The sequence below is a fragment of the Vulpes lagopus genome, chromosome 11 (genome assembly GCF_018345385.1).
Source record: "Vulpes lagopus strain Blue_001 chromosome 11, ASM1834538v1, whole genome shotgun sequence".
Taxonomy (NCBI): Eukaryota; Metazoa; Chordata; class Mammalia; order Carnivora; family Canidae; genus Vulpes; species Vulpes lagopus.
In genome coordinates this window covers 6587446-6611450 of record NC_054834.1, presented here as the reverse complement: position 1 = coordinate 6611450, position 24005 = coordinate 6587446, and the positions used below count along the sequence as shown (strand labels likewise).

The 24005-nt window shown below is 43.0% G+C and overlaps 1 protein-coding gene across 1 annotated transcript in view; it reads left to right on the top strand.

The window, feature by feature from the left end:
* HECW1 (HECT, C2 and WW domain containing E3 ubiquitin protein ligase 1) overlaps nucleotides 1-24005 on the top strand; it is a 440869-nt gene that overhangs the window by 392147 nt on the left and 24717 nt on the right. The window lies entirely within an intron of this gene.

The following is a 24005-nucleotide window of genomic DNA, read 5'->3' as shown; positions in this document are numbered from 1 at the left end:
CTAAGACTTCCAGCTATTGCACATGCCCTCTCTCTCCAAAAACTCTTAGCTCTGAAGTTCTTGAGCTGAGGCAGCCGTGTATCTACATTAAGTGTTTGGCACAAGTGAAGAGCCAGAAGTTGCCCTTTTTTGTTCCTTTTCCTGTAACTTATCAAGAAGTGGATGCTGAAGTCTGTGAAACAGAAACACAGAGACAGGGCAGATGGAGCAGACGAGTGGCCCTTAAGGGGAGTTATGACCCCAAGAACTGAATGCCAGCTCTGACTTAGGTCACATCAGGCAGTTGTAGCAGTAGAAACTGCTGCAGCACCCATGACACAAGAGTACATACAAACACATATTATACTTAATATGATCCCTCAATCATCCTTTAGTTTGCGAACATGAAATTTAACATGATGTCTTGAAAGTCATAAATTAGAATTAGCAATCAATAAAGAAATATTTTCATCAAATATTATACCACATATGACTATGCTGAGGTGTTGTGGGGATACCTTCATTAATTCACCAGTTATAAATCAAGCACATACTATGTGCCAGGAGGATACAAAGATGAAATGAGAAAGATCTTCCCCCAAGGAGTGGTGGAGTGGTAGTGGGAGCAGCATATGATAGACCAACAACTATGCATAATGTCTTAAATGCCTGGTTATGCATGCTTAACACACGTGCACATGTGTATGTATGCAAGCCTAAGATGCATATATAATTATGCCTGAGAATTATATTAAATCACAAAGAAAAATGTCTCACTCCTCCCAAGGGAGGAAATGGGGTGTGGGAAGTGAAGCCAGTGGATCTTATAAAAAGAGGGTATGGCTACACCAAATCTTAAGGGACAGTTGAGTAGGAGACTCAGCAGAGAAGGAGAAAGAAGATATACCCAGGAGCCAGATTAGGAAGTAAGAATTGAAAGGCTATGAGAGGAGCCTTAAGCAAGCAGTGTAGACAGTTCAGAGCAGAGAATGAACTCAGGGTTGTGGTGGGAAGTGAGGGTTGGGACAGAACGGAGGCAGATGGTCATACCCTATGTGGTGAATACCATAATTGGATTTGTGGTTTTGAAAAGTAAATCTTGTCATAGCGTGGAGACACATTTGAGGAGGTAAAACTGGAAAGAGCAAGACCAGCTCTAAAGCTGTTGATGAGTCAAGGGGGAGCAAGAGAGATTCAAACTCAGGCAGAGGTGGTGTCTGAGAAAGGAAGGGACTGACTTGAGGGCCACCTTGGAGAAAGAAGAGAACTATTTCGTTCACTGAAGGAATGTTCACTGAGGTGAGGGAGGGAGAGAAGTGTAGCATATGTCAGAGGTCCTGGATGAGTGGACTGGTACTATACGATGGGAGTTATGTGAAGTAAATGATATTCAAATGTTTTATTTACTTATTTGAGAGAGAGAGAGAGCACATGAGCAGGAGGGAGAGGAAGAGGGAGAAAGAACCTGAAGTAGACTCCACACCAAGTATAGAGCCCAACATGGGGCTTGATATCACCACCTCGAGATCATGACCTGAGCAGAAACCAAGAGTCAAATAATCAATTGACTGAGCCACGTAGGTGCCCCTAAATAATATTTATAGGAAAGATAATTAATTTACTCTTTGGCAGGTGGTTTGCAGTTTCTGCTGCAAAGACAGATTGATGTATAATGTAACTAGAACTATGGCCCTGGTTAGCAGGAAAACATCTGGGCTAGAAATTGAGGTTTGGGAGATGGCAGAATGAATCAACTTTGAGAGAAGATGAGAGCCCTCAGAGCTTATGCAGAGGACAACCAGGGCCAAGGCCCACAACAAGGTGGACAACGTGGATGTGCAGGCATGCATGGAGTCGTAGATCCCTGAGAAAACTAAGAAGGAGCAGCCAAATTGCTGAGCTCCTTGAAGGAACATGATACGAGAAGGAGCATCGCGGTGGGAGCAGAAGGTGCTCAGGAGAGACCCTCTGGGAGAGAGAGAGACAGGCTAGAGAAGAGGAGCAGAGGGGATGTGAAGGCAATAGAATGGGGTCTCCAGGGCTCCAGAGCATAGGATTTGGTAAACAGAACTGAGGGGATCAAGGAAGTAAGAGCATTCAGATGACCAAGGGAGCTGCATTTGGATGGTGGTCTAGAGTAATAGGGTCAGCACCCTAGTGACATTACAGGACCCAACATTTTGAAGGAAACCTTGCAGTCAAGCACATTTTGGTGCAAACACAGAGTAAGGCCACAAATGAAGACCTAATGAGAAGCACAGAACTTGCGGGACCTGTGGCATGCTACTTGAGAGTGGCCTCAGTCACTTTCCACTGGGGCAGGTGGCTAGCCCGCTGCCTGGCTCCTGCTCTCAACATGACTTGGTTGTCTTCTGTTCCTCTATGAGGAGCTGAAGACAACTATGTCAATGTGTAAGTTATACTTTATCGCAGTGAGGAGGGAAACTGTGTTATACATGGATGTTGCATGCATTAGCAGAATTCTCTGGATGGACCCTTTATCAAGGATATCTTCTTCCATCCTCCAGTCCCATTGGCTAAACCATCCATCCATAAACTGGAGGACAAGGGATCTCCAGATATTGCAGCCCATAGCAGCCAGTCCCCAAGGTTACTTTGCAAGGAAAATAACAGTGGGAAACCCATGAAGATGGAAGGCCAGGATTAAAAATAGCCAGAAGAGCCTCTACAGCTCAGGACTTTCAATCCATCCACTAGAAATACTACCATTTGCTAAATCATATGTGGCTATCATATGTGTCTTTGACTACAGAAATCTCAAAATAACATTCCAAATTCTATATCTTTATTCTTTACCGTTTCCATATTAATGAGGTGTTCATATGTTGATCTTTTTATTATTTTAATCTCTATCATATGCTGGTTTTATAACCCTGGAGATACAGAAGTTAATATAAAGCTAAATAATAAAACATCCATTGAAGGCTTACCAACCATGCCAGGCACTGTTCCAGACATTTTCTGTAACCATATTATAACCCAGATACTGATTATCCTGCTTTTACACATGAAGACAATGAGGTATAGACATGACCAATGTTATGACCTAAGTGTTTTATGTCCTGGAGGTAAGCAGCAAACTTCCCTAGGATTATAGTGTTACATGTCATAAAAATTTTATTATATATATATATGTGTGTGTGTGTGTGTGTGTGTGTGTGTGTGTGTGTGTGTATACCTCATTATGCACTTATCATGTTGTATAAGGAGCTTTGAGGATGAGTGGGAATAAGGGACTTCCAGATAGAGGTCCCAACATTCACAGCAGGACAGGGGTGAACACACACATGTCCATTTGGTGTGGCTACAAAATAGAGAGACATAAAGAAGCTATAAAGTCATCATCATATCAGTAGGAAAAGGCATCTGATGCATTCCAGGGAGTTTGGATTTTTATCATGAAGATGACAATGTAATATTTTTAGAAGAATGTCTTGTATTTTAGAAAGTCAACTTGCTTACAAGTAGTTGAATAGGAGTGGGCATTAGGGGTGTCATTTAAAAGGCTCTTGAAATAGCTCTTTCAAAAGAAAATCAATTAGGACAGAAGCAGTGGAAATGGAGTTGTTTCAGAAGGAAAGTGGACAAATGAACGAAACTTGGTGTGGGATTATAGATGATGGGTTAAGTATTCAAAATTCTCCACCTGTTATAAAGTGATGTATAAGAAAATACCAGGTAAAAGATCCTCATATATTTTTAGTGGAAGTGACAAAACAATAAATGTGTAAAACTTCAAACTTATATTTATGTCTAATAGAGTATGAATGGTGCAAAATGCATATATTTTCAAATTATTATGCTTGAATAGGAAAGATCCACGTTCAGCTTAAACATCTCCTCTAAGAGCCTTCGTTGATCACTTGATTTAAAATAGCCCATCCATTTGTACCGCTCCAATTTAACAGCTTTTCATAATGACAGAATTTATTTCTTTATGAAAGTATATTTATATATTTATCTTGTATACCTTTAACTCATTATTATTTGCCTCTCCCCCTAGAATGGAAGCCTTGTAAGACCAGGGTCTTGTCTTTCTAATCACAAGCCTGGCACTCAATAAATACGTGTAGAAGCAAAGAAAGAAGTATGGGAGAGAAGCAAGAAGGATGGATGGATGGATGATGGATGGATGGATGGAAAGAAGGAATGAATACTCTTCACTTAAAAATCCTTAGTTATGAGAGTTTCAATCTCATTTCAATTTTTAGTTCAGAATATTTGAGATTCAGAAAGACAGTGCTCATTTCTGAATGTAATTTAAGATTTTCCCAACTGTCCTCTCTAAAATCACCACTAGAAATTCTTTTTCTGTCTCAATGATTCTAACAGCCACTTTTCCCAGAGCGAATCTAAGATGCACGGAAGCCTAAACAATTGAAATAGGTGAATGGCTTCTCTATTTTGAGGCAGAGTTCTGGAATGTCAGATATGCTCTGTTTGTTATAAGTATCGGCATGTCTCATTTTAAGCAGTTACTGTGATATGAGTCACTCTTTACTAATCGCCAGTGCAAGAATTTTCAGAAGCCAGGTTTTAAATTCGACATTGTCTTATCAGTTTCTGTTCAACAACTAGAAGGTCCATGTGGTCATTTTATGCCATGATGGTGACAAATAGAACTTTTTCAGTGTCACAACCAGAATTCTAAGACCCCTCAAATCAAAATCTCCAGGAGCCTTTGCTAACTGCAGCATAGGCTCTTCCCCTCCTTCTGCCTCTGCCCTGACCTCTCTCCCTTTCCAAGCAGACACGACTTGGGTGGTAAAAATCTTCTGCTTTTAGGTCTTTAGCAAGGGGAGGTACAGGGAGGAGAGGGACTCCTTTGAACATGTTTAGAGGTTGGCCACATGGGTATTAAATGTAATTGTAGAGTTTTATGGAACTTAAGAAGTCCTGGATAGCATACTTTAAATATCCCTTGCTATATGTGCCGAGTCTTGAATTAGTAGGTAGAAACCACAATACCACAAAACCCACTGGATGTCTCCTGGCCCTTCAACCCCCCAGGGCCCCTCCTGACAGAAGAGCTCAGTGTGTAGTTTTTATTTGAGTCAGAATCAGATGAACTCCCTGACCCCAAGTCATCCAGTAGCAGTCACTAGGGTCTTCTGTAGACCAAGAGCTTCATGGTTCCCATTTCTGGCTGAATCCGAGTAGCCTTCCTAGCAAGGCTGGGAAGAAACTGTGGAGGATAAACTAGTTTAGAAATCAGCATTGAAATGGGTGTGACCTGTTGTGACTGTGTCCCTTCTGTTCATTTCTTCGCCCCGCTTTCTTCAGAACTTGTGAGAAATTCCAGGTAAGGGCAGCCCCGGTGGCGCAGCAGTTTAGTGCTGCCTGCAGCCCAGGGCGTGATCCTGGAGACCCTGGATCGAGTCATACGTCGGGCTCTCTGTATGGGGCCTGCTTCTACCTCTGCCTGTGTCTCTGCCTCTCATTCTCTCTCTGTGTCTCTATGAATAAATAAATAAAAATATTAAAAAAAAATTCCAGGTAAAGTTTCAAAACCATTAGAAAGTATGCTCACTTTGAACACTTGCATTATCCAAACATAGACCTGAGGATTTAATATATTTAATACATTCAATTCAGTTGGAAAAGAATGGGTTCATTAGTTAATGATGCCAGTACAATGAGCCGTGCAACAAATGTTTTTTTATTTTTTTTATTTTTTTTTTGCAACAAATGTTAAGTTACATTTCTCCCTAATCCGAAAGAGTATGTGAAAATTGTAACAAATTTGCTTATAGATACTTAAAGATATTCTAGAACATAAGTGCTATTTAAAACGTAAAAAATAAAATAAAATAAAAAAATAAAAAAACCTTGAGTGGTAGAGACTCTTTAAATCATGACTGGAACCCTAGAATCTATAATAGAAAAGACATGTTTGAATATACATAAAAATGAAAATACTTTTTACGGTAGAAACACCATAAACAAACTCAAAAGGCAGGCTTTTGATTTTGAAAAATAATCTTTGCAACTCAGGAAAATCAGAGGTTGAAAATCCGTAATGTAGTTTTCAAAGAGCTCTGACAACTTGAAGAGGAAAGACAGCTCTAGAAAAATCAGCAGAGAACATGAGAAAGCTGTTCAGAGAAGAGAAAAGTCCAAATAATCAGCAAAGCCATAAAAAGAATTTCCGTTTTACCCATGATCAGGAAACGCAAAATAAAGAAACAAAGATTGATCACTTCATAACTATCAAATTGGCAAAAATTAAGAAGTTATATGAATCTCTTTTGGAAGGGGACATGGCCAAAAGGATACCCTCATGTATTACCAGTACAAACATGAATTGTTACAGCCTTTTTAAAAACACAACCAATGATATACACCAAAAAATGTAAACCCCGTGTAACCATTAGCCCATGAATCTATCTCACAGAAACAAAAGCACTACTGTAAGTCCCCCTGTAATAATAGTTAATATTTATGGAGTGCTTATGATGGGCCAGGTATCTTTTATAAACACTCTACATGAGTCACACATCCCGTTATGACCCCTCTATTTTACAAATGAGGAAACTGAGGTTTAATACTTGCCCAAGGTCAACACAGCTAGTTAAGTGTCAGAGCCAGGAATCAAACCTAGGCAGTCTGGATCTAGAGTGCCGACTTTTAAAAGCTATCCTGAAAAATAAATAAATAAATAAATAAATGCAAGCTATCCTGTGCTGCCTAACAAAACAGACAGAGGTGTTTGTTTCAACACTGTCTGCAAACACATAGATGTGGCAGCAACCCAAATGCCCATCAGCAGGGGACTGGTTAACTCCTTACAGGGGATCTCCACTGCATAGTGACATGAGGCAGAAGAGGACTGACAAAGATCTTGCCAGGTGATGGAGGGGGAGCTCTTCAAGACATGTAGAGAGAAGCAGCAGAAAAATATGAGCAATAAGATCTGAAATTTGAAAAGGAAGGATGCCGGGCACCTTCCGGCATCAGTCAATTGAGTGTCCAACTCTTGGTTTTGGCTCAGGTCATGATCTCAGTGTCCTGGGATCCAGCCCCGTGTCGGGGTCCATGCTCAGTGGGGGAGTGAGGCAGGTCTGCTTTAGGACTTTCTCCCTCTGCTCCTCCCTCTGCTCACATTTTCTCTCTCCGTCTCTCTCTCTCAAATGAATACATCTTTAAACAGAAAAGGAATGATGGAAAATTATGTTTGTGTGGACATAGATACATGAGTATAAATAACTTAGTATGTAAATGGAGGATTTAGATGAAAACTATGGAAAGATACGTCTTAGTCAACATGGGTCACAGGAGATGAGGTGAGGAGAGAGGAGACAACCGAGATGGGAGAAGACAAGACCATCGATAATAAAAATTTAAAAAAAGGATCTACATTCATTTTAGTGAATTTATCTAAAGATCATATGTGTGCGATTTTTTAAAAATAAATTCCTAAAGACTAAAAAATGCCATTTGGTACAAAGAGCTTAGCTAAATTACTAGAGGGAAGCATGTCTCAAACCTGAAGTCCTCTGTGCACTCCCACCCCTGGGACTTGTGCTGGGCACACGGATTGCCTGGCAGTGAGCCTCCTCTGGCTCACGTAGTATGAACGCTGCGTGTACGTGCTGCTACCTGGCTCTCCCAACCTGGCCTCTTCCTTTCTCTTCACTCTTCCTCTTCACTTTCTGCCACCCCTCACCCCATTACTCAGCACAAAAATCTTTACTAATCCCCACTGTCTACAGAATGAAGTCCAGATTCCTCGGATGCTCAGGCTAGCCTGAGGCCTGAGGCCTCTGGCCTTGAGACCCCATCTGCCTCTCCTGGCCAGCGCTCCCTCGTCCTCCCCCTGTGTCTCCCAGGGCTGCGATCCACTCTCCGTGCTCCCTATTTTTCCCCTGTCCCTCTCCTCTCAATCGTATGGGTCCCCCCCCGCCCACCCAGCCCCTTTAAAGTCCACTTAAGATATTTCTTTCCTGGACTTTCTTCTGAAAAACAACCTCAACTTCTCTTGAGTTCTTTAAGAAACAAAGTTGTTCAAACACTTTTAACTGGAACTGCTTGCCAGTGGAATTCACATTCAATCCTAGTGTCTAGAACAAAGAAAGTAGAGCCAGTCTCCACCAAGAGCTGGGTGGCTGCCCACTTGCCCACTCAGATCCTTCTTCTCCCTCCCAGGTCTTCGCGTTGTAGAGATTTGTGTTAGTTTTGAAACTGAATCTGGCAACACCTTTTCGTCTTTGCCCTTTGCACCCAGTGTGGTTTCTGGCACAGAGGCAGCATTCCAGCTCCTGAGGCAGGGTGCCACCCAGCAAGAGGGGATGACTTCAGAGCCTGGCACACCTGGGTGTAAATTCCTACTCCAGCTCTTCACTGCTGTGTGAACCCGGGCAGTTTTCTTAATCTACCTGAATCTCAGCTTCCTTGAGGTAACAGTGCCTATTCTGCAGGCTGGTTGTAAAGACACAGCAAAAGTGACTGGCACCTCATCCATACTTAAATTAGATGCTATCATTCCGTCCTTGATATTTTACAGGGACATCAGAAGGTGCGAGAGAGAGCTAGACTGGTTCCTTTGATCTGCAGTTTCTCAACCTCAGCACTATCGACATTTGGGGCCAGATAATTCTTTGTTGTAGGGACTGCCCCGTGTGTTGTAGGATGTTTAGCAGTGTCCCTAGCCTCTGTTCACAAGGTACCGTCGCGTCACCACCACCATCCCCAGTTGTGACAACCCAGATGTCTCCTAGGAGGCAGACGTCTCCCTGTTGAGAACCTCTGCTTTGATGTTCCCATATGGAAAGGGGTTGGGAAAGGAAAGTGTCGCATGGCTCAACAAGGGCAGCCACATTTCTGCAGGATAAAGAATATTTCTGCAAGTGTATAGTATCGTAAAAATATGTTCAACATTGGAATAAGTCATTTTTTTGGGACATCTTTGGTTACCGGATCCATATAACCCAGCCTCTGAGCAGGGACCCCGCAAGAGCCTCGGTGCAGCCAGGCCCCTGACTACATGTTCTGATTCTTTCTAGTCCATCCAGAAGAGAGCCTCCCAGTTGCTTTAATCACTTGTTTCCAGGACACTTGCCTCCTGGACTCCGGGACAAAGCCTAGAGAGAGGCCATGCTTCTCAGAAATCAGGATTCATGTGGAGTTCCTTAGGAGGGTTGCAGGCAGGCAGTTCTCTTAGGCCGAGTGATGTCACCTGCCCAGTAGGCCACCTTCTCCCTTCCAGCAGGCCTGCATCTGTGCAGGAGGGCCAGGTACCATGTCTCAGTTTTCTGTAGACCAGAAGGGAGCAATTACAGAGCAACCACTAGTGGGATTGCCAGGGCCAAGTCCAACCCACCACTCACTGTGGAGATGAGAGACTAGCTTGAGGCCAAATCCTGTACTCAGCTGGTAGGAATGTGCACCAAGCAGAGGGAAAGAAAACAATGCTGGGCATGGGATGGGAGCAAGAAGGGACATGTCACCCTGCTAGAGGACTGGGAGCTGCAAAGAACCAAAACTCCACTTTCCTAACACCTGTTCCAGAACAGCTCCATAGCAAGGATGTCATTATTGTTGGCACTTGCCCCTGCTGTTTGCACTGTGTGTTCAATTTCTAAAGGGAGTTCTGCTTACGTAAGTTATGGGGATGTAGTACACAGCATAGAGAGGACAGTCAATGATGCTCTAATAACATTGTATGGTGATAGATGATAACTAGACTTACCGGGGTGAGCATTTTGTAATATATAAAAATACCGAATTACTATGACAAATACCTGAAACTAGTAGGATATTGTGTGTAAGTCATACTTCAATTTAAAAAGTTTATATTAGCAATCAATAGCCTTAAAAATGGCTCTTTCTGGGAGCCTTGCTGTGTGGAGCAGTGAGAAGCGTGTAAGTTTTTTTAAGGAGACAATGTAAGAAGAGAAACAAAGACCCCCGTTATAAGAGAGAGCAAGAAATTGATGGGACAAGAGCCCATCTTGGGCAGGAGGGAAGACGACCTGTCACACTCTAGTGATGAAAATGAGAGAAGGTCCTAACTGGGATAGCAACCTCTTTCTGGCTGGAGGTGCAGAGCTAACAGGTGTAGGTTGCAGATGCGCACTTGAGGCTGGCATGTGAAGGGGATTGGCTTTGGCAAAGAAGAAGAACCCCTCCCCTATTTATTGTAGTGGAAGGTAGCAAGACAGGTGCATGTGGCTGCTGGTAAGTGGGCTGAGAGGAGGCCCTGCAGGCCACTTCATATCCTCTGCTTTGAGAAGAGACGGGTCCTTTTTTTTTTAAGATTTTATTTATTGGTTTGACACAGAGAGAGAGAGGAAACACAAGCAGGGGGAGTGACAGACAGGGGTAGAGGGAGAAGCAGGCTCCCCGCTGAGCAGGGAGCCCAACAGGAGGCTTCATCCCAGGACCCCGGGATCATGACCTGAGCCAAAGGCAGATGCTTAACTAACTGAGCCACCCAGGTGCTCCAAGAAGAGACAGGCCTTTACACTCCATCCCTGCTCCCCTGTCTGTGCATCAAATACAATGATTGATGCCTAAGACAAAACTCCACTTCTGACTTTCAGAGCATTTTTTTTTCCAGTTCAAAAAAAGGATGAGGGCTTTGGAGTTAGTGATTCTCTTTAGTTGGCAACCGCAGAACTTGTTTTAAATGCAGATTTCCACAACCCACTCACAGAGTCTGCTCTCTGGGCACCTGCGTTTTAACAAGCACCCCAGGGATTCTGATGCCAGTAGAAGGGTCTCCCGGCTTGGAGAAACACTGCTGTGGATGCTGGCAGCTTCAAGTGCCCTCAGAGACCGTGAGAAGAAGAAAGCTAGGTGTTCATGAGGTTTTCACCAGAGAAATGAATTCACCACAGGCAGAAGCAACAGATTTTTGCTCAATTTACCAATATGTGAGATGTTAGAAAACATAAAGATCCAAAAACGAAGGCAATAATATTGGGTAAAGGCACAGAAACATATGTTGTATGGGAACATCATAAATATTGTGTGCACTTAAATAATGAGGTTGAGAAAGGATAATTATTTTTAATTAATAATGGTTATGAGCATAAGGAAAGAGGAATATCTTTGAGATAGGTTTATAAAGTAGAATAGAACTTAGCAATTATGAAGTGCTTTTCATCTTCAAAGAACCTATTAACATTAAATTACTCTTCTTTTTAATTTTCCCATGAGGTAGGTAAGCAAATTTTAGCATTATTATCCCTTATTTGTAGATGAGAAGTGTGAAGAAGCTGTGACATGCCCGTGTAGACGTAAAATTGAAAGGACTTAAAAGGAAATAAAAGTTCCCACCAAAAAGAAGATCTGGGTTTTCAGGCTCTCGTTTCACCTTTGCTCTCCTGTACACTTATATTTTTGGAAAAGAAATTAGAGCAGATTTTGTATAATCAGCTGTTGGTAGAGGGATAAAGAAGCTCATTGCTGCACAGGGATGGGAGTTGCCATTGACTTATTCTCTTGATTTCCCTGGTGTATTAGGATTTAAACTGAAAAAGGCTTTTGGAAGAATCACAGTTAATTAATTTGACCAGACTATTTACATTATGTTACTTCAGCATACATATGAGTGGGGATTGAAAATTATGCTTTGATTACATGACTCTTTTTTATGAATACATTTATTATGGCCTGATTAAATAAGTAGGAATCAATGCTGCCCACCTTAAAAGTTTCCTTTGAAGACCAAGGAAAGGAGAGCACTCTAGTAACAATGTCAAGCCCAGGAATAAATTAGCATATGTGGCAAATATCATGGCTGAGAAATCCCTAAACTTTATTCTTTCTAAGTATAAATATTAACAAAGTTGGAGGTATCGTTTAAATCACTGAAAGATGCACTTTCCATGAAATTTGTTCATTTTCTGATTTGCCTTAATACCAAATAGAATTTAAAAAAAAATACCAAATAGAATTAACAGAGTCAACTACATCCTATTGGAAGAGGTTTTAAAAATAAAAACTATGTGAAAATATAGATTTATTTTTTGGTTTAGCCTCAATCTCATGAGAGGAAATGTATATTCAGAGCAGTGGGAAGGGTGGAGTTTGACAGCAGCAGAAGCTGGAATGATTGGAGGGTCAGGACAATGTAAACCACATAGAACGGATTTCTTAAGTTGAGTATACTATTCTGAAAAAAAGGTGTCGAGAATGGCATTTGCAGAGTTGAACCAGGGACAGGTGTTTAACCTTAATCAAGTTGAGAAGAGGATCAAGGGATCCCAGTGATCCTGAGAAAGTACAGACAGACAAACCTAATGATCAAGAATATCATTGTGAAAGATACATGCGAATCACTCTAGACTTCAGGGAGGTGTATGATATGATCCAGGACACAGATCCCCAGGCATGGGGTGGGCACAGATCTTGGGACCTTGGGATCTTCAAGGGCAAAAAAAGAGTCAAGAAGGGCTTAGAGTTTTCAGATGATGAATAACAAAGGTAGGTTCCAAGACTGGCTTTCCTTACTTACTATCCAGACTGCCAGGGACTTTGTCTTTTTATGTTCTAATTCCAAAGAATATCAATTAATTCTGTTATCTAAAGAAAAGTACAGTCAGTGGATAAATCTTCAAAACAGTAAAGTCAAATAGTTGCAAAACTATTTAGTCATAGTTAATAGTCATAGTTGCAAACCTCAATATCACATTTATTTTTTATTTTTTTTTTATTTATGTTTCCCATACTCTCCCTCTATCATTACAGTTAATTCAGAACCAATTACTTGGGGATCCCTGGGTGGCTCAGCAGTTTAGCACCTGCCTTTGGCCCAGGGTGTAATCCTGGGGTCACAGGATTGAGTCCCATATCGGGCTCCCTGCACAGAGCCTGCTTCTCCCTCTGCCTGTGTCTCTGCCTCTCTCTCTCTCTCTCTCTCTCTCTCTCTCTCTCATGAATAAATAAATAAAATAAAATAATTTTTAAAATGTTTTTAAAAAGAACCAATGACTTAAATAGCTTCAAGTAGTCCCACTACCCTAGTTACATCAGTACCTCTGTAGCTTAAGAACTTGATATTGTCAGAGCCAGCATTATTTTGCCAATCTCATGAAAATTATAGAATGTCATTGAAGTTGAGGCTTCAGTGAGTCTAATAATTTCCTGACCCCTAATAATTCACTAGACAATATACTCCATGGGAGCTTGGGAGGCTTGTCTGTCGTGTTTTCAAAGTAGCCCAACTACTAGCCCAGTTCCTCAAAAATGGTAGGCACCTCATTATGATTTGTCAGAAGGAAGGCAGGCAGGCCTAGAAGTTGTTTAGGATGTGTCAAACTGATTGTTTTCTTTTTACCCTTTTAGTGAAATACTGTGCATTGCTTAATGAGTCACAGGCAAGAGAGGGACACATCATTCAAAGGGTCAATAAGGCATCATGGATTCTGCTTGGAGCACAGTGACATTGCTCCCCTATGGTCTCTGCTTTGTGTGGCTCAGATAATTAAGAACTTTTAAACCTACACTTTCCTGGATTACTCAGTTAGATGAGGATATAGTAGATTTCAGAGCATTTTAGTTATCCAGGCAAGCAGCCCTTTCTGATCAACTTTTCTACGTAATTCTGGGCATGGAACCAGACTCTGGGTCTCATCCGAAATTAGATATATTCTCCTCTTGCATGAAATGAAATATATGAGTTTAGTGGATCAACTTACAAACTACATAGTGATACACTCGTTGAGAAGCATTCCAGAAAACTAAAGAGGATTTTTGGATTCTATATTTGTGTTCTATATTGCTTTCTTCTGGTGGCCATACCAAATTATCACAAACTCGGTATTCTCAGAGTTGGAAGCCAGAAGCCCAAAGTCAAGGTGTTGGCAAAGACACGCTCCCTCCAAAGCCTCTAGAGAATCCTTCCATATCTGATTCAGCTGCTGGTGGCTCTGAGAATTTCTTGGCTTGTGGCTGCATCATTCTCTGACTCTGCGTCTGTCTTGGCCTCTCCCTCTTTTTCTGTATCTTCTCTTCTGTCTCTAATAAGGACATTTGTCAGTGAATTTAGGGCCCATGTGAACAATCCAAGATGATCTCATCTTGAGACCCTTAATCATATGCACAAAGACCTTTTTCCACTCACAAGTTCCAGGGTTTAGGAAGCAGACATACCTTCTTGGGGACCAACAGTCAACCCACTACAGGCACAACCCACTTTAGCTTTCTCTAAAAAAGGAGTCACTCCTTTGGCCGCCATATTGAGGAACAAGCATCGCCGTTCTTACTTGTTTGCCCCCTGCAGGGCTGATATTAATAGCGGGCACTTGGCAGGCATCAGGGCTAGACATTCATTTCAGTTGCTAATTAGCAATCAGAAGATAATATCCTGTCATTATCTTGTGTTGGCAGTCTCTTTCATGGCAGATGAAGAAAATTTCAAGTTTTCTCAGCTCATTGCAACACTGTTTCCTCACACAAGGAACTATGAAAACCAAATAAAAATCATGCCTTGCATCTGCAGTATTTAAGCAGCTCTGGAGATGTGAGGGAGGGGATTCTTTACACATTCCTTGAAACATTATCTGGATAAAGGTGGGTGTAGAGAATAGACTTCATCCACTTACCCCAGGGGCCTTGACCTACATTCTACTCTGACCACCTGCTCCCACAGTGGCCCTCCCAGCCTCATTATCACCCCAAACTGTGCCATATCTGAAACTGAAAAATCTACAATCCCACCATCAATCATTCTACAGCCAGCGTTCCCACCTCCTCCCCCTACCACAGCTGCTCACCAACTTCATTTGCACCTCAGATTCGCCATCTCCTTCCCATCTGGCACGGCTTCCTTCACCCCAGGCCTCCATGCTTGCACTCCATCTGATGGGCAAAACGCCACCTTGGATCAATGTCATAATGCGCTCTCCCACATTCAGTGCCAGAGCTGTTTCCTGTACCTCTAGCACCAAACAAAATGAAATAATTCTGAGAGATGGTACAATCCTAATTCATACTCTCTGACCTCAGCAGGTTCCCAAAAAAAGCTCACCAGTCCTTTGACTGATGCATCTTCCATTCCACTGTCCTGAAGGCCCCTGCCGAATAGACTCCTTCACTTTGAGGAGGTGACTTCAGATCCCACTCAAGGAGAAACACTGAGGTGACCACCTCAGTTTCACACCCCAATTACAAATACCCAGTGCTGACACGTTCCCAGCATCACCCTTTTCCTGTTCAAAAGAGACTTCCACTTAGGCTCTGGATCCATCTTCTCCCATATCCTCCGTGCCCTTACTCCAGGAGTTTTCTCTTTCTTATCTGTCTTTATATTTTTACTTCCTCCTCTGGTTATGGCTCCTTTCCCCTGTTCACTTCTCCTATTGAATCCGATGTCAGGATTCATCACCAAAACTACCCTTTCCATGAGCAGCAGAGACCACCTAATCAACAAACCCAGTGAACAATTATCACTTTTTATCTTAATGGAAACTTTTACTTACATGTTTTATGTGTAAATAAACATATATAATATTATCACGTCAATAATATGCATTCATTGTAAGAAATTTAATTCTCATAAGGAAATATCTTCACACAGAAATAAATATTATTAATATTTTGACTTGAGGGGCGCCTGGATGTCATAGTCTGTTAAGTGTCCAACTCTTGGTTTCAGCTCAGATCATGATCTCAGGGTTGTGAGATCAGGTCCTGATGTTGGGCTCCGGACTCATTGAGGAGTTTGCTTGGAACTACCTCTCCCCACCCCCCCACTCTCTCCCCTTGCCCCTCCCCCTGCTCTCTCAAATAAATTAATCTTTAAAAAAATATTTTTGACTCGAGTCCTTCCATGCAATTTGATGGACAGTTAGATGGATGGATGGAAAGATAGATGCAAGTCTATATAAAATTTAACAATAGAATCAAAGTTTACTGTTTTATAAAGTTCTCTCCATCTTGCAGTATAAATCCTAAAGCTATATTTTTAGCCTCACCTCTCTGTTGAGCTGCAAACTCTTTTATCCAAACACCTATTAAACATCTTTATCTTGATCCTCCTCCAAGTTAACCTCTATCTAATCTCTCCCATGGCGACTTCCTGCCATCCCTCACAGCTCCTTCTGCTCACATAAAGCTCCATGTCCTGACCTTTTCACCTCCAAAATTTTCTCACAACGACCTGAACATACTGTAATACACTCTCCAATCTGCCCTTCTCCTCGCATCCATCCTTCACATGACTGCAGACTGATTTCTTAAATGTCAAACCAAGTATATCACTCTCTTGCTGAAACCCTTCAGTAGGTCCCCATTCTCTATGATTTAAAAGCTGAGCCTGTTGGCATGGAAAATGAGACCTTCCAAGACCTCCCACTTCCTCTTTCTTCAGCCCAATCTTGCCGCTCCTTGCTCTTTATGCTCTAGTCATCGTGAATTGCATGCTACTCTAAACACATTCCATTCTATTCCCTGCCTCTTTCCTCATGTGATTTTATTTTCTTGGAAAGCCCTTCCCTGCCTTGAGTGATCTAATTTCTACTCACTCATTAAAGCTCACCTCAGTCATCACTTCCTCCAGGAACCCAGCCTAGATTTAATCCCTTCCAAATCAGCAAGTGTCCTTCTTCTGTGTTTGCACACACCCTGTGTACTTTTCTACAGCCCATCTTACCTGGCATTGAATTGCTGCATTGTTCTGTCTACCCCACTCCTGTCCTGTAAACTCTTCAAAATGAATGTTTACCGTTGACATCTTTGTACACACCTGGCACATGGTGGACAATCGGTAAATTTGTTGAAATGAAAATGCACGAACACACGGTATATAATTTCTCTCACCTTTGAAAAACAAACCCAACCCTCGTTTGATGTCACACCCTCCTCCACCTACAACTGCAATTTACCACTCCCCCTGAGAGACAAATTCATACAAAGAGTTATCTGCTCACGTTCTCCACTTCCTTTTCTCCCATCCTCTCCAGCCAGCCTTTCCTCCCCTTTACCTCCATGGAAACAGCTCTCATCAAGGTTGCCAAATCCAGTGGGTAATTCTCAGACCTCTTATTACCTGATCTCAGATGCACTCTCTTGGTTCCTCTCCAACCTCATTGTCATTCCTTCTCAGTTGATTTTATTGTCCCTCCTCATCTTCCAGATCTGTGAGTGTTACAAATTCTCAGCCCTTGGTCCACCTCTCTATCTGCACCTATTTCTTTGGGGAAGTCTTGTCCAGCTGCATAGCTTCAAATCCAATCTACATCCTGCCAACCCTCACATTAACATCTGCAGCCAGGCCCTGTCCCCAGAAATACTGACTCAGTGATACAGCTGCCTACCCAACAGCTCTACCCAGATATTTAATGAGCCTATCAAACTTAGTATGTCTGAAGGAGAACTCTCAAGTTTTTTATGCAACCTTCTCTTCTGGTGTTTCCCAACTTGGTAAGTGGCACCACCATCTACACAATTGCCCTGGTCCAAGACCATGGACTGTCTTTGGTGCCTCTCTTTTTCTCACATCTCCCATCCAGTCCATCAGCAAGTCCTCTTGTCCCTATCACGAAAATACATCCTGAATCTGACTTCATTGCCCCCACTATCACGACCCTAATGTAAGCTACCGTCACCTCCCATCTGGACCTCTGCAGGAACCTCTAAACTGGTCTCTCTGCTTCCACTCTTGCCAGACTCACCTCTCTCCATGCAGCATCCAGAATGATCATTTTAACACATCAGTCAGTTCATTCATAGACCCTACATGAAACCTCCAGTGGATTCTCAATAAGCTTTGGATAAATTCCAAAGTCCTTACCAGGGACTGCCACCTCTGATGTTCTGTTCCCTGGGTGTCTCTCCAAACTCATGTTCTATCCTCCTCCCTTTCTCTGTCTGGGGTCCAGTCCAATTGCTCTCTTCTCTGTTATTCAAACAAATTATATGTCTTCCACATTGGACATTGCTATTCCCCCAGCTTAGAATACCCATTCTCCTTGAGGCTCACTCCTTTCCATAATTCAGATCAAGCATCATCCCCTCAGAAAAGATGACACAGCCTGGTGTATTTGGGAGGAATCACTCTTGCCTCCCATCTTTTCCCCAAGAGAAACATAAAGGCCAAGTTTCTGGTAGGAATCTAAAATTATATTTGGTGGAGTAGGAAGGTATACTTAGCTATTCTAGGAATGGTGGAAAATTGCTCAGGTATTGCAGAGTGGAGCATAAAGCCTTGAGATTGGTGACTTTCATTGCCTCGGGAGGCCCAGGAGAGGCAAGTGGTGCCTATGAGTCAGTTAGAAAGGAGACTATAATCACCTAGATTTGTGTATTCTTCCCCCAAAAGGGTGGCTTTGCCCTCACCCCCTCCAAAGGACATTGAGCAATGTCTGGAGACAGGTTGGGCTATCACAACTGGTACTGGCATCTAGGGGGGAAAACCACAGGTAGTGTCATACGTCTTCAAGTGCAAAGGACAGCAACAGTTAATAGTGCTATAGTTGAGGAACCAGCTCTATTGTTTTGGGAGTCACAAAGGTCCTTAACCCCTGCAAAGTCCTGCCAATTGCCAGGGAAGCAGTGACCTAGGATGATCTAGAAAGTAGCAGGAAGAGAAAGCATGGCTGCTATAGAGAGAGCCTTCTAGAATTCAGCTGACACAAACCACCTGCTGTCAGTCTGCAGGTGACAGGCAATGCACAGGTAGGTGCAATAACAGAGTCATAGCTTGGGAGGCAGGCCGTCGAGATGGGGCATTCAGGCATCAGTGCAGTTTTAGCAGCACTCTGGCCTCATTCGTTGACTCAGCAAAATGTATTTGAACCCCTGGTACTTGCCAGTACAGTGCTGGTCTGGACAGGTTTGTGCTCCACAACATGCTGTGACCTCCAAAGGCCTCCAAAGTCCATGAACTGTGTACAAGATTTAGCAGACCTCCATTCCCTGCCAGATGCTCAAACATCAGCTGCAGCCTCCATCCCCTCACCAGAGGCACCAAGAGCCAAACATATTATCACCAAGTGTCCAGCCTCTTTGCTGCTCTCAATATACCATCTGATCAGCGGTCCAGGCAGGAAGGCCAGAAGATAGGGTCAGCTTTGGGTCTTTCAAGGCTGAAGCTGATGCCAGGGGTCTCTCTGATGCTGAGTGGTATTGCATCAGAAGATCCAGCAACCAGAGTCGCACAGAGGGAGACTGAAGGCTTGCAGGGCAAGACTGAGAAGATCACCAAACTCAGAGACACCTTGCAACAACTATTAGGGGCCCATGTTTAATGCCAGGGGGTCAAACTACCAGATACACCACAGCAGAACCTTTTTGACTTGGCATATTACCTGGTGCTACACTGAGGGTTTTATTCCATTTTATATCACTTTCATATCAAGGGATTAATTAAAGGTTTTTGAGAGTATTTTGTTTCACTCTCCAAAATGTCCTTCCAGGGTATCATTAGGTCTTATTTCCTTCACTTGTCAAGCCATCTGCTTTCCCTTCCATAAATCCAGCCTGTAAACAAGAAATTCCTCTCCCTAACTTCCTGACTGAATTGTTTGCCATTGAGCAAACTGCTTTTGTTTAAAGAATCATTTGAAAAATACGCTGTGAAATCATTACATACTACCCCTTACGAAAACAGATTCCCATGGAAAGTCCCACTGGACAGATCGAAGAGGGAGTGGGAGGGAGAGAGAAGCCTGCTACTGCGTTGGTGTCTTGGTGTAAAACATTTGCCGCGTCCTTCCATATGCTGATCCAGTCACCCAGTCTCCTCTGCAGCTCAGTCGTTCTGTCTTCCTGAACGGAGACCTCTAGCGATATTGGAAATGTGAGCAATTAACCCAATCAGACGGGCATCAAATAGTATATGATGTTGCAGAAATTTTCAGTAGGCTGGTATAGTAGTGCTCCCCTGGGACAAAATCAGATGAGCATTTTTAATTTACTTCAAGTCAACAAACCTTGATGGGGTCCCTTACCTGTGCCAGGCATTGTGATCTGTGAATGTTGTGTGTAAGCAGAGCAAAAGCTTGTAGTTCTGTAGCAGCAGCCAACTGCCGGCTAGTCCACTGGCCCAGTCCACATTCTCACCCTTCAGTCCAGCGTGGGGTAGGCCCTGGGTTCTAAGGGAGAGGCATGCCAGTGTGTACATGGTGTCTATTAAACACTCAGGTGGACTGACCTCCACTAGTCCCTGGGCAAAGTCTTTTGTGTTTTAGCCCTTGCCCTATACAACATTATGACCCCCATTTTGCAGATGAGTAAACTGAGGTCCTTGGATGTTTAGCAGTTTGCCCAAAGTCACACAGGTCAGAGGAGTTAAACTGAGGCAGCGTGACCTTAGAACTTGCAATTTTGTCTTTCCCACCACACTACTTGTTTGGGATTATTGGCCAGCGGCACACGGTAATGAGTCAACAAACAGTAATACATTCAAGGAGAGAGTCAAGTCTTTGTTGGGCCTTCAAACAACGTGGGAAGATGTGCCAGAAATGTGTGAAACTCCATTCATTACCTTTTAAACTCACTGAAATGTACAAAGCTCAGATGAAACTGAGATAAATCCTTGCCAGTAACTTTGGTTCCTTTCGTATCTCCTGCCATAATCTCCTTCCATGTCTTTATGAAAACTCAAAGTGGCTGCAGTTGCTTTCATCAGAGGCAATGTCAGTTCATCCTCCAGATATTTGGTGAGCTGTTATTGAGGATGACTGAAGAGTGACATCTGCCCATTACAGAAGTCCTCTGATGGTCCCAGAGTTAACTGGCTGCATGCTGCCTCCCCCAAAACCTATGAGCAGATGGATAAAGATGAAAACCACTTAGGTTTCCATCAGAGCAGGAAGGGCCACACCAAGAGAAGAACATTTATGAAATGAAATACTTTGCAAGTTTATCTAAATAACACGATGAAACCCTATATTTGCATATATGTGAGGGTATCTGTGCTGCCCTGTGGTGTGAAAAGAGGAAGCTGCAGAGAAGCAGGAGCGGCAAGGCTGCCCCATTCACAGACACAAAGTGTCGGTGCTCACCAACTGATATGCAGGAGAAAGACCCATCACGGTCCACAAGAGTGCCTCATGTGACGGAGTTGATGTACTTTTATTTAATACTTTCTATGCTGTGTGTATTTTTCTTTACACTAAAAAATATCCAATTCTGTTTTGTTTTGTTTTGTTTTCCTTGCCAGGAGGATAAGGGTTGATGATACCAAAAAACCAAAACTTGCAACACATGGAAAATCAAGGATATGAAAAGAACTTAGAGTCCAGGGATTGTTCCTACAAATCACAGGGTTGGTGGGGTTAGGTTGAGAAACGTTAACTGTGAACCATCCACATTCTTACCCCTGAAGGAAAACAGACCATGCCTTCTCAACAATGAGACCCATAGTTGACTGACTCTCAAAAGAAGATTTTTTTCCTATTAAATGTGGAGTTCTTGGTATTTTGCTATCTTGATCTTATTTTTGTGATGTCTTAGGTCCAAATGGGTTTCTGTGGATTAATCTCTGACCAGTAAATAAATAGGAAAATATGGTTTATGTGTTTTTAGAGGATCAGGAATACATCTTAGGGTGATGGCGTATTGGAATATCCTGGGGAGTTTTCATATTATACCCAAGGTGGAGCCAGAAGGAAACTCTCTCTTCTCCAGACTTGAGGATTACTGATGGAGGGAGGCCCCATTCCTGACCCATCAGAGTATTGTATCCTTCAGGTGGCTGGAATGGAGAAAAGATTGAGACCAACCATCTAGTACCAGGGAAGGGTCTCAGAGGGACCTGCCATGGTGTAGGTGACATGCAGATTTAGACAGGTCTGGTACATGTAGTCAGAGGACATGCCTTATCTTCTCATGTCCTCAACACTTCCATGCTGTCTGCATGTGCATCTGCTGATTTACCTGGGGCCTGAGGCCCCTCCTGTGAAGAGAAGTTGAATGGTGCCCCCCATTGGAATCGAACACATGTGGGCATGTCTGATATGCTTGCAAAGGGGAGCCAACAGAAAGCAAGTGTGAGCAGGGAATCTGGGGTCCTCAGAAATAATACAGCTCAAGAGAAGCAGAAGAATGGCGCAGCAAGCCAGAGGGGCCAGCGAGCCTGAGATTGAGCTCTGAATGAGGAGTAGTAGCTGCTCCTTAGGTCCACCATGACTTTGCCAGCCTAGGGACTGAAGGACAGTGAGTAAACTTTAAAAGGAATCCTAAGGACACTGGGTGGCTCAGCAGTTGAGTATCTGCCTTTGGCTCAGGTCATGATTCTGGGGTCCTGGGATTGAGTCCCACATTGGGCTCCCCTTGCTGAGCCTGCTTCTCCCTCTGCCTGTGTTTCTGTCTCTCTCCGTGTGTCTTTCATGAATAAATAAATAAAATCTTTGGGGAAAAAAAAAAAAGAGGAATCCTAGTAAACTCTCAGGTCCCTAGCAACTCTGCTGTGAAGTCCCTCTAACAGAGCAGATCAATACAAGGAGCTGTTCCCTATCAGCAACATAAAAATGAACTTAAGCCGCTCCAAAGAGCACATCTCGGGCAGCGGCATCCCGGGGATTGATGGCAGTGGCACCAGAACATGCAGCACTTCAACCATTTCTGGGATGTGCTGAGAGCAGTATGGCTTCAAGAATGGCAGCCCAGAAAAGGAGGAATAGTGTCACACTGTGAGCCAGGCTGGCCTGCAGTATCAGCCGAGACTTCTCGCGGGGCCCCTGGTGAAGAAAGAGGAACAGAGGTCCTGCGAGTTCACACATGGGGGCCCTGCAACTGGGGACCCTGGAGCCTGGATATCAAAGTGACACATGAACACCCATAGGCAGAGAAGGCACAGTTGGCTACCTCTGTAGGGACTTACTTTTATTTGTCCATAAAACCCTTTATTTGTGGGGCACCTGGGTAGCTCAGCTGGTTGGGTGTCCAACTTTTGATTTCAGCTCAGGTCATGATCTTGCAGTCCTGAGATTGAGCCCTACGCTAGGCTCTGCACTCAACACAGAGTCTACTAATCCCTCTCCCTCCTCCTCTGCCCTTCCACACACTCACACTTAGTCCCTCTCTCTCTGTCTCTCATAAATAAAATCTTAAAAAAAGAAAAACCTCTTTGTGCCAAGTAATTTCGGTCAAAACATAAACTTTTTTGCTTCAGTTATGTGCACAATGTCTTCAATTATCAATACAGAGGCTAAAGAAACATAATTTCTTTCTATTTCATAATTCCTACACGTTGGTAACGAGTGCAATCAATTTCCCAACAAGTAATTGTTCAAGCTAAGTGAGATAAACAAAGGAAGTGCAAAATTACTAGAAGATGTTTTCTCATAAATGAAATTATGCACCATGGCAATTCATCAACGGGTAAAGGTTTTCCATTCCAATCTATGTTTTTTTAAGCGACTTGAATTGTACAATTGGATTGTGCTTTACATAAACACATCCCAGATCATAGTTCATTGCTCTGAAATATAGTTTACTGTGTATATTGGTCTGGCTCTGAGCCATCCTGTCTGTGTTTATGTAAAGCCAAACCACATTATCCTGGATTGCTTGCACACCTTCAGAAAAATATCGAGGGCTTACTAGTGGCCCACATCAGCCCGTGAAACCAGTATACTTTTGTCTTTAGAAATTCCATCTTATGAACTATTTAAAATGCTGTTTTCCCTGGCCATAGAAAAACTTATATTAGGAAGGCATTGTGTAGCAAAACTACTTATTCAGGCCAAATGGGAAATGAGTATGTGCAGTGTGTTTCTGTTATCTACTAAGTGTTGTTACTGAGTAAATGATTTAATGATATTTCTAAAAAAAAGAAGAAGAAGAAATTCCGTCTTATGATCTACCCATTCAAAGCAAATAAACAACTGTGTATCGGTGGTCTGCATTGCAAGTCTCCTGTACTAGAAGCCATGCCATCTGCTGCACTCCATCTGGTCGCAGCCCCTTGTTGAGAGGTAGGCAGCGGTGCTCCTCACTGCACAGCACTGGGCAAGACACCAAACCCGGAGATTCCTCCCCAGACCTTGCTTTCCTGATCACTGATGGTTGGTCCAGGGTGGGCAGCCAACCTGAGTTGCAACAAGCAAGGAATC